At 32.9% G+C, this 11,213-nt stretch overlaps 1 long non-coding RNA gene across 1 annotated transcript; it reads right to left on the bottom strand.

The window, feature by feature from the left end:
* Positions 1 to 6,473: 6,473 nt before the first annotated feature.
* LOC132698898 (uncharacterized) lies at positions 6,474 to 7,175 on the bottom strand. Its single transcript, XR_009618445.1, has 3 exons — positions 7,094 to 7,175; positions 6,862 to 6,952; positions 6,474 to 6,590 (listed from the first exon to the last, which is right to left on the bottom strand). It is a non-coding gene; the product is annotated as an uncharacterized LOC132698898 (long non-coding RNA).
* Positions 7,176 to 11,213: the final 4,038 nt, after the last annotated feature.

The raw sequence follows: 11,213 nt of genomic DNA, 5'->3' as shown, positions 1-11,213 counted from the left end.
TTCAAAATTGAATTACACGCTTACATATTTGGTAATTTAACAAGACAAATTAACAAAATAATACTCGCCAAATTGGCGTCTTCTCACCCCCCACAGTTACCCATTTCGCCGTTCTCACTCGTCTTCTTCTTAACTTCTAACAATAACACTTTACCACAAACACGACTGGGACAAGGTATTGGGCATTTGGGACATTTATTTTTAAACCAACTTTCAAATAAATCAGCGGTGGTGTCTCCATGGTAATCCAGAGAAGAATCTTTAATATTTTTCGCAGACAGAGAAAGTCCATTTGGAATCCAACCATCTTTAGAGCCAGCATGCAAAATAGTTATTCTTTTACCTCTTTTTGATGGCGTGTTTGTTTTACACTTATCAGTTGAGTCAACCCAGCTCTTTTCTGGGGTATCATAAGTGTCGAATCAGGTTTCATCTAAGTAAATAATTGGAATTTGTTGTTCTCTGTAGATCCTATTTTTTTCTAGATATTCCAGTCGCCATTTCCGAATTCTAAAATATTCTATTAAAACTTACCTTTTGTCAATTTTTTTTTTAATTCTAAAACCCCTGTGTTGAATACACTTCCATAAGGTAGTTCTGCCACAATTAACACCGGTTTCATCTTTTTCAAGCCTCCTAATTAAGATATCTTATATAGGAACGCTTTGTTCCTCGTATAACTGGTAAATTTTACGCCGTATTACATCTTGATCACTTTCATCTACATTCGAGAAAATGTCAGCATCGCTTCTTTTTTTCCTCGCTGAAATGGGATTATTCACAATTTTCCATACAATTGATGTTTTAATTTTCGTCAATGTGGCCGTTTCTTCCAAAGATTCTTGCTTACTGGCACCACGTTCAACGAGACTCAAATAAACATTGTTTATAACTTCTTTAGTCTCAATAGAAATTTTTTACATTTGAGTGGGAGCATCTCCTGAGAAACACTAGACTCGCACATATTTTGCATAATTCGCACACGATTCAATACACGCTGTATTACACACGAAATAAGAATGATTACTAATAAACTTAAACTAAGTAGTATACCAAACCAAAAAATATTAAACACAGGTAGGTATAAAATTATTTTCTATTACGGACCACAATTTTACTTGTATTTAAATTCCGAAACTTTAGGTAAAAATCTTGTTGCATTGTATGTTAATGACAACCCATGGATAATCCCATTCAAATGCAATTAGTCACTTTCCTATATCTATAAACAGACCATACCAATTATTTAAATGAATTTTACTGCATCACTTATTCAAAAATGGTTTTTACACTTAAAGAAAAGTGCGACATGGTTGAATGTTGTGTCGTGTTAAATTTAAAAGGAGTACATTTTACTCATTTAATCCTACATTCAATTGTTCTTCTGTTTTCACCAGCACAATCAGTGGAAAAAATGCTACTTTATATCTCTACCCATAACAAAGTTACCAATGATGAACACTTAATTTAGATCAGTCTGGGTAAATGCAGCTTTCGATTCGATCCAGCTGAAGTTTCTTTCGAATTTGCGTTTGCGAAGACAGACGGAAAAAAAATGGCACGTACCGGAAAAGAAAAGCATTTCGGCATTTCTGCTGAACATTCTAATTCGAACGAGCGTACAAGTCTTAAATCGTGCCTGCCGATTTATCAAATGCCTGCTCACACGCTTTGTCTACGTTGTGGCATGCGTTCCCATTGTCGCGGCCTAAAATAAAGTGGCGACTGACAAAAAAGACCTTAATTTTGGCGGGCCGTGGTGATTTTTCACCCGCTCGAATAGATGGTATGTTCCGCAGTAGATTAGCTGTTGGCAATTAATTGACGTCATTTAGGTTTATTTATTTTCGGCAAGGAGACGATTGACGTTGATGATTTCTTTTGTTTAAAAATGGAGACAAGTTTACGTTATCCTGTTCGCGAAATAAATTACCCGGGTATGATAAAAACAAGTTCCCCCCAAAAACAAAAAATCATAGTCACTTAAAGTGATTATTCGTTTAGGACACCTTTTTTGACGCTCTATATAAGATAGGAAGCTTTTTATAATTGTAACGTAAAATATGGTCCATTCTTTCCACCTTCTGTAAATTTCGCTTTGTCATAAATCATTTATTTTGATCGTAGAATCCAAATATATATATATATATATATATATATATATATATATATATATATATATATATATATATATATATATATATATATATATATATATATATATATATATATATATATTCTCACGTATTGATTCACGGATGGAAAAATGTGATGACACTATATTCCGGGATATCATCCGTTCGCTCGTTGAACTCCGACTGGAATCCTGCATCCGACTGGAATCCTGCAAATCTTGCATCCGACTGGAATCCTGCAGACGTTTCGCCAAAATCTCACTTGGCATCTTCAATGCTCGCGCTCCGAAAACACTTCGAACACTGGGAGGTTATCGGCGGTGCGTGCGGTATTTATACTCTGCGCCGGAGATGGTAACGGTGCTGCTTGTGCGTGGGGGGAGGTGGCTCCGCCCCCTGAATTGTCGCGTTGTTAATTTCGCCCGATCGTAGTTGCGATGTCCCCGTTGGCTGCTGCGCATCGCTCTGCTGTTTGATTATCGTTCTCCACGTGTTGGATAAATGCAGAGCGTCGTCTCTCGTATTGAGGTGTCCGGACTTTTCTATCATCTGATCATCTGAATTCCATTCACCCAAGGATTCAATTTACAATAGAACTTGAAGAGGATAACAGTCTGCCCTTTTTAGATGTGCACATCACAAGGACCGAAGATGGACACTTGGAACACACTGTCTATAGAAAACCAACACACACTAATAGATATCTGAACGCTAAATCTCATCACCACCCATCACAGATACAGGCAGTGGCAAATACATTAATTGCTCGGTCCTTCAGGCTCACAAACGAGAGGAACAGAGATAAAGAACTGAAGAAAATTAGTACCTGTCTTCAACAAAACGGATACCAAAGGCGCACCATCAACAAGGCAATCAATAAACAACAACAGCCGCAGCAGAGAGTACAGGACGAGACCCAACGAAGATCGATCGCTGTCCTGCCATACATCAAGGGGGTTACTGACAAAATCGGCCGAATATTACGGAAACACGACATATCAACGGCATACAAACCTGACCATACCATCGGAGCAATACTAAGAAACCCAAAACAAAAAATTACTCTGGAAAACCAAGGAGTATACAGTGTAGCATGCGGATCGTGCAGCCTGACGTATGTGGGACAGACCAACAGAAGGATTTCAGCCAGGCTCGAGGAACATCGTTTAGCCATAAGAAACAAACAAACAACATCTGCTTTGTTTCAGCACCAACATCAGACAGGCCATAAAATTGATTTCGGCACTTGCAAACAAATAGCTAATATTCCTGATTTTAGGACTAGGATTATACGAGAGGCCATCGAAATAGAAAAGTCCGGACACCTCAATACGAGAGACGACGCTCTGCATTTATCCAACACGTGGAGAACGATAATCAAACAGCAGAGCGATGCGCAGCAGCCAACGGGGACATCGCAACTACGATCGGGCGAAATTAACAACGCGACAATTCAGGGGGCGGAGCCACCTCCCCCCACGCACAAGCAGCACCGTTACCATCTCCGGCGCAGAGTATAAATACCGCACGCACCGCCGATAACCTCCCAGTGTTCGAAGTGTTTTCGGAGCGCGAGCATTGAAGATGCCAAGTGAGATTTTGGCGAAACGTCTGCAGGATTCCAGTCGGATGCAAGATTTGCAGGATTCCAGTCGGATGCAAGATTTGCAGGATTCCAGTCGGATGCAGGATTCCAGTCGGAGTTCAACGAGCGAACGGATGATATCCCGGAATATAGTGTCATCATATATATATATATATATATATATATATATATATATATATATATATATATATATATATATATATATATATATATATATATATATATATTGTGTTTCACGAAGTCACATGACGATGCTCTATAGATTAAATACAATTTTAATCCTGCGGCCGCTTCAATGAAAAAGTACAACATTGATATTTTAAATGGGAAGCCATGTATATTATTGTATTTTCCGACCTCAAAATACTATATGATTGTTTTTAATTAATACGTTCCTGTATCTATCTCTAGTGGTTTTTCGAGAAATTAATTATTACATTTTCATTCACTGGAGCCAGTAGAAAGTTAAAATTTTCTACAGCTTAGGGAGGTACTGTACATTATTTCCTAATATCGAGATTGGTTCTATATTATACAGGGCTGGTCAAAAGTAATGAATTGTCTACGATATACAAAAATGGTGAAAAGTACATTATTTCAAAATTTAGCACCCTGTGTATTATCACATATTATAAAAGCAAATTAAATTTTCTCTTCAATACATAAATCGTATGATTTAGGTAAAATACTTATGTTAAATATTTCATTTTCCGTTTAACAGTCCAATAAAGATTTGCTCATTATTGATTGCGGTGCAAATGTTTTCCATAAAATCTATTCTAAATGGGAGGAAACTAGTATTCTAATGCTAGTTTAAAGAGTTTCTTTATTATGCATGGATAATGCAACCACATCATAGCCAGAACATGCGGAAAGTTTATTGAAACTAACCTTGATTTACAACACACCAACAAGAGAAAATTTTTCTTTTCTTATTTTTTTAATTTTTTAATTTATATTTCAGGTAGCTGTGAAGTAGGTCGTCACCAAATATTATTTTATTTTTGAATGTTGCATTTATGTCAAAAGAGCAAATGTATCAAAAACTATTGGATTTGGTTATAGGAATGTGGCGAAAAATATGTAACTTTTATCTTTGGGTAATTTCAGCAACACCAACATAATGTATATATAAAAATATATATAGTATATATAAAAATATATCTTTTCTATTTGAGTTTTTTTCCCAAACATTGAATAAAAAAGTTGAAGTTGTGCATTATAAATGATCACCCGTTACAAGAAACAATTACAATAAAAGAATCAGAACAGAATTTCATACAATACACGAGTTTTATTAAACTCTTCCTAAAGCATTTAAGTTATTTCATTTCTTAATACTTTTTGGCAGCCATTTAAGCTGTAAGTTCTCTAAGCTCTAATTTATTTAGCACAACAGTATTTAACATCTGTGTAGTGTTACATTGATTGACTAGAATGAAATTAGTATGGTGTTTAGTATTAAAGTGATGAACATTTATAAATATTTAAGAAATAATTAACTCTATCAGAAATGTATCATATTACTATTAGATAATATGACGGCAATGATATAACTTGCTTTGTTTTAAATATAATATCTAGTATATTTTATTATATTGTTTTAAAATAATATCATAAACTGTGTGTGTTTTTTTTCTATTCTGTATTACCAAAATATAATATAAAAAACTCTACTTAAAATTATAATATTAAAAAAAAGCAAACGAAAAAAATTAATGCAAAATTGCCACACTTTTCTAATCCTAAGTGATTCGTTGCTGCTAGTAAACATCTCTATATCGGGTCAATCGAATTTCTTCCAGCAATTCTGGCGTAAATTCCTCAAGGATTTCTAGGTATAAGCTTGCTGTCATACCTCCTTCAAAAATCTTAAAAACTATATGCATCAAAATTTTCATTACTCTATATAAAAGAAGTTGGTAAGTTTCAGTTAAAAAGATGGAAATATACTCCTTTAAATCCATCCAAAAATTCAACATATTTTAAAATTAAATATTTGAAATTTATTTTTGTTTATTGTCACAAACAATAGTCATTTCCTTAAATCAAGCATTTAGTTTTCTAAAATTGTCATTTCTGTGCTTGTTTCTGAGAACAAATGCGTACTATATTTTTGAAAAGGTATAAAAGACAAATTTTATATTCTATAAATATATAATACAATAACTTGTTGACCTGCCCACAGAATCCAAGACTTTACAATGTTGAACAATACATTATAGTGGTTCAGTGATGTAGTCCTTTTCACTGTCTTGTGGAGTCTTTTTTTTAAATAAATAAAATAAAACGTCATAGAAAACATAACCCCCTATTCATTAATAACTAGTACCAAGCGACCAACATCAACATAGTAAAACGCATTAGATTTATGCAGTAAAGTGCCTATTAAGTTCGCTGCTTGCTAGACAGGCTGGATTTACTGGGTCAACAGGATCGAAAGCATTAGATGCCTAATCTTGGAAAAAAACTAGCAACGACTCAGTGCAGTTTTTCATTACACTGAACCAAGCAAATGTATGGAAATAAATTAAGTTGAGGATAAAGAAATAAAATTTTAAGAAAAAAAATTAAGGAAGCTTAATATCCATGATTTCATATTTTCCTTATTTGATTGGTAAAAAAATTGTTTATAGTTTATTTAGGTTACTTATAAAACATTAATTACAACATAACATTCTCCAACAATAATATCGTGCAGAATCAGTGTGAGCAAGTGCTAAAAACAATTTTGCGAATTATGCTATATTATTCGTAAATTATTTTTAGTGACAATCAAAGGGTCTATTATGGTACTATCTACAGATCTTCTAGAGTTCTCCTGAGGCGTTGGCTCCTTCAGAGCTTAACTGAAACCGAAAAAAAATTCATTTATGGTTTTACTGGCTTAGCCTAACGCACAGTAAGTACACTTCTGTATTCATAAACTTTCTAGTTGACAATATTTATAGATTACTTTCCTGACATATATTCAATGTGCTTTTGCCATCTTCAATTTGAATCTATAATGACTCCAAATTTTGTAATTTAACTAGATTTATTTATTTTAAGGATAAAATTGGTGGCGTTTTTGACGGCTATTCAATGTTGTTATTGAGAAGTCAAGAAGGTTTGACTCACCAACGGCCAGCATTTTTATCATGTTTCATATTCCCTTCGGCTCTTTCTTTACACCTCAGACCACTCTTCTCCAATAAAGTAGCCGTGTCATCTGCAAAACAAACCATGTCTCATTAAGGTAGATATTAAAGAGCACTGGGCCAAGCAGTGTCTCCTGGAGGACATTAAGATGTACTATTTACAATCTACGTTCTATTTTATATGTAAGATTTGATTAGTTTATTAACAATACCTGTCACTCCCAGTTTTTCCATTTTTATTAGCAAATTTTGATAAGCCACTATGTCAGATGTATCTCTTACTGACATCTGTTGGCAGGCGACAGCGTTCCCCGTACTAGATTTAGGCTAAAGGCATACTGGTATTCTGAAATAAGATTTTTCTTTTCGAGATATTCAGGTAATACATTTTTCAATTATTTTTGACAAGTTACTGGTCAGAACTAGGGTTGTGCAATTGACCGGTCAATTTTTTTTGTGTCAATAGACCGAAATAATTTTTAAAATAACATGAAATTTATTTGAATTATCATTTCATTTTATCTAATTGGTCAGAGTAATATTGATTTATTTGCATTATAATTCTCTGTGTATAATTTTAAATTTATCTGAAGGAACTGGTTACTTTGGCTACCATTCAAGGTTAGGGCAGTTTGTTAGATAGATGCAAATAATCAAAAATGACGTTTTAAAAGGTTATGCATAAATTATATAATCAAATGTATGGGGTGAAACGTGAAAATTTGAGAAATCGCACAACAAAGAAGCACAATTAAAAAAATAGAAAAACCATGTGATACAAAAACATTAAAAACAGCCTACTACAGAAGAAAATCGATTTTAGCTCCGACAAGACACTTGAAACGTTGAATTGTCGTTTCGCAGCCCCAACAGTACCTGATTTTTTTTTGCGTCTAACCAAATTCTATAGCGAGTTATCTTAATTAAGTGACTTATAATTAATAATTTTCCTTATGAAATTGAACACGTGCTTTTAGAAATACTTTTTTACTTGATTAATTAGGTCATTTACCAATGGAAACTCGTCTCTTATACACTCGGCATCCAAACCACGTGATCAAATATTGCCGTCTGGGGCAAACGATTATCATACTACAGGTAGAAAATTTTCAGATATTGGAAGTAATTGGTGAAAGGCGATATTAGAAAAAAATTTCAAATAGTTGTTATGATTTTTTTCGTAGATATCAGATGAATCTGAAAATAGGCGTTTTTGCATAGCTTTCACACTAAGGAACAGACGACGGCTTTTAATCGTTTGCAAAGAAGCATAATTAGGAAAGAAGAAAAACCTTGTTATGCAATGGCGACATTAAAAATCGCGGACTACAGAAGAAAATTGATTTTAGCGAAAAACGTTAAAGCTTTTAGCTTCCGCGGATTTGCTCGTATTTTGTAATATACAAATACAATAACGAAATTCAACTCTAACAAGACACTTGAAACGTTGAATTGTCGTTTCACGCTTGACTTTTTTCGCGTGCCTCAAAAAATAACAATGCCGGGCTAAAATTTTACGTAAAACTTTCACTGACTGACATGACGTTCTGCTAGTCATTATATTCCTTTTTGTTTTAAAATTGGGAAAATAAGTGAAGAACCGTGTTAAAATCTCGCGCCTTCCCATCAAAGTTTCGTATACATTTGTGTCTGAACGCAACAGGAAATTTAAATTCTTAGCTAATGGATTTGTCATTTTTGTAGGGGGGTCCAAAGCGTGTCGTTCTGCTCTCTGGGCGTTACTAAGTGGCGGCTAATGCTGTAAAGTACCCACTTAAAAAATTATGAAGATTTTGTAAATGTTTATTAACAATTAAAAAACAGCCATCTTAGACGGTATTTTGCCCTAACTTTTGTGTTAACCGATTCACTGAAACCCTAGGTATTTTCAAGTTTCCCAACTTTTGTATCAACTAACAAAAACTATAGCGTCAACGATAAGTCAAAAAACTATTGTTTCATATCTTTAATTTTAATAACCTAACTAAAACTAACTTTCAAAATGAAACATTGTCTACCAAATTAACATTGTCTACCACTGTCCTCAAACCGCGATTAGAACCTAGTTCGGCCGGCTGTGTTAACTTGGGCTAGTTGGAATTGGGATCTTGACTACTGTTTACAAAGAAAAATTGAATACAGAAAAGTTGGAATTTGAGCATAAATGTTTAAATAACATTTCCTTCTTATCTTGTTTTAAAAAAAAAAAACGATCAAAAATAAAGACAACGAGAAACAAAATAAAGATAAATAAAAAAAAGACAACCATAAAACTATGTGTATATGTAATGTGCTACAAGAGCATACAGCTTTTTTGTTTTAATATTATGGCTTTTCCCCTCCATTATGGAACGAATTTTTGCAGTAAATTGCAAATATACATTGTGGATCAAAAATTAAAGGTCGATACCAAGCTAATTCTTTTTAAATATAACAACGTTTTCAAATTAAAAATAACTGCATGTCCATTTTTTTTTAAATGATCGATAAGCGCAATTTTTCAATTTTGAGTTATATGATGATTATTTAAATACCTTCCAGTTTGTCCTATGCATTCACTGTTACTTCGTTGCAGTGTGTGCATCATTCAGTTTTGAAAATCAACAATAAACAACAAACTATTCTTTGCAGTTATAAAAGTAATTGATAAATCAATGTTTTTCAAAATTTCCCAAACGAAAAATGTGTCTTTTATCGGTAAACGGTATATTTAAATATGGAAAAACTTCGTTCAACATCTACAGACATGATCGGACAGTTTTAGTTTTGGAATTTAATTTATACAAATATAAAAAATAGTGAAATTGTCAATAAAAACTTCAGAAATATTCTTAGGATGCTGAAACCTGTGTTATTTTCAATTGCTGATATATTTTTTCATAATTATTACATATATTGTAATCGCACCCCTGATTTTTTTGTTCAATCTACCTCAAATTGATTTATTAAGGCAGTGAATCTGTGAAAGAACTAAAGATAGCCTCCAATTTAGTGAGTGCTATAAGTACCAGACAATAATTTGTTTTTACAAATATTAAATTTTCTTCCACTGTTGAGTTAGATATTTTGCATTTATTAAAGCGGCAGCAGATGCGTAGTCTAGATCTTCAATAACTTTTTCAACTGTTCAAAATGTTCGTCATAAAATATAACAGCGGCTAATTTTCAGATGGGGAGTCACTATTGGAAAAAATTATTTCAAGAAAATCCCTATATTGAAAAAAATCTAAAATAGTTGGTTTTGTTTTTTTTTTGTAGACATCAGATGAAACTGCAAATAGATGTTTTCCCATAGCTTTCACACTAAGGAACAAATGACAGCTTTCACGAATTTGCAAGCTTATCGGTACTTTGAATCTGTTTTAAATGTGAGTACTATCTCAACCAACTGCATCTCCAGGAGGATTCGTGTTTTGTGAGTGTTGTAAGGGGGGTGCTTGGAAATTAAATATTCATATTTATTGAAAGCAAATCATACTGTGAACATTGACGAATATCTTAAATTGAAAAGCCTAAAAATGAGGGACGAGTATGTTTGAAAACGGGTCATATTTATTCAAATATTTGTATAAAATTTGCAATATTGTGATTTTGGTATGTGGTCGCCGAATGCATTCTTTAAGCAAAGAATGAGTGAAAGATGCACGTGGAACAGAATGGTTTCATTTTGAATGTGTAAATTTAGAAACTGTTCTCAATATATTTTAGTATAGCAACCAATGTTCTGATTAAAAATAGAATTTTAAAAATGAAGTATATTTTTTTGCAAAACAATAAATAGTTTTATTTTATACTTCTAGCTTTCATTAAAATAGATGTGAGTATTTGTTTGTTATATGATTATTACTTGTGTGTAATGGTTCAAATTTGAAAAACGCACACCGTTGCAATATTTATTTTATTTTACATAAAAAAAATTTGATGTTTACAGCTCACACATTTGTTACATAATATTATAAAATAGGTATTTTAAAAGATCAAATTCTTAAAATGATTTTCAGTCTTTATAACTTTGTAAAGGCGAGGATCAACAGACTAAAGCAACTTAATGCTGTGGTACATGTAATGGGAACATATTCCGTTATCCTTTCAAATATTAACAAATGAACCATTCCATATTAAAAGCGAGCATAATATTTAAATTTGTTTATATCTGATGGATCATTAAAGCTTATGGCTAATTCTTTGTTCCAAATCTTCAATTTTTTTGGATGTAAAACAAAGCTATTCCAAATTTATAGTCAACGTCAAATCGGTTTGAGTGAATTTTTCAGTAGGTTGATTCTGATCTTTTCCGAAACATCGATTTCAGTTATTCTTAGCTGTTTGTTC

This window comes from Cylas formicarius, unplaced genomic scaffold (assembly GCF_029955315.1).
Source record: "Cylas formicarius isolate icCylForm1 unplaced genomic scaffold, icCylForm1.1 PGA_scaffold_3__17_contigs__length_32017465, whole genome shotgun sequence".
Lineage (NCBI taxonomy): Eukaryota > Metazoa > Arthropoda > Insecta > Coleoptera > Brentidae > Cylas > Cylas formicarius.
The sequence above is the reverse complement of the archived record's forward strand: the minus strand, read 5'-3'. Positions and strand labels throughout refer to the sequence as shown.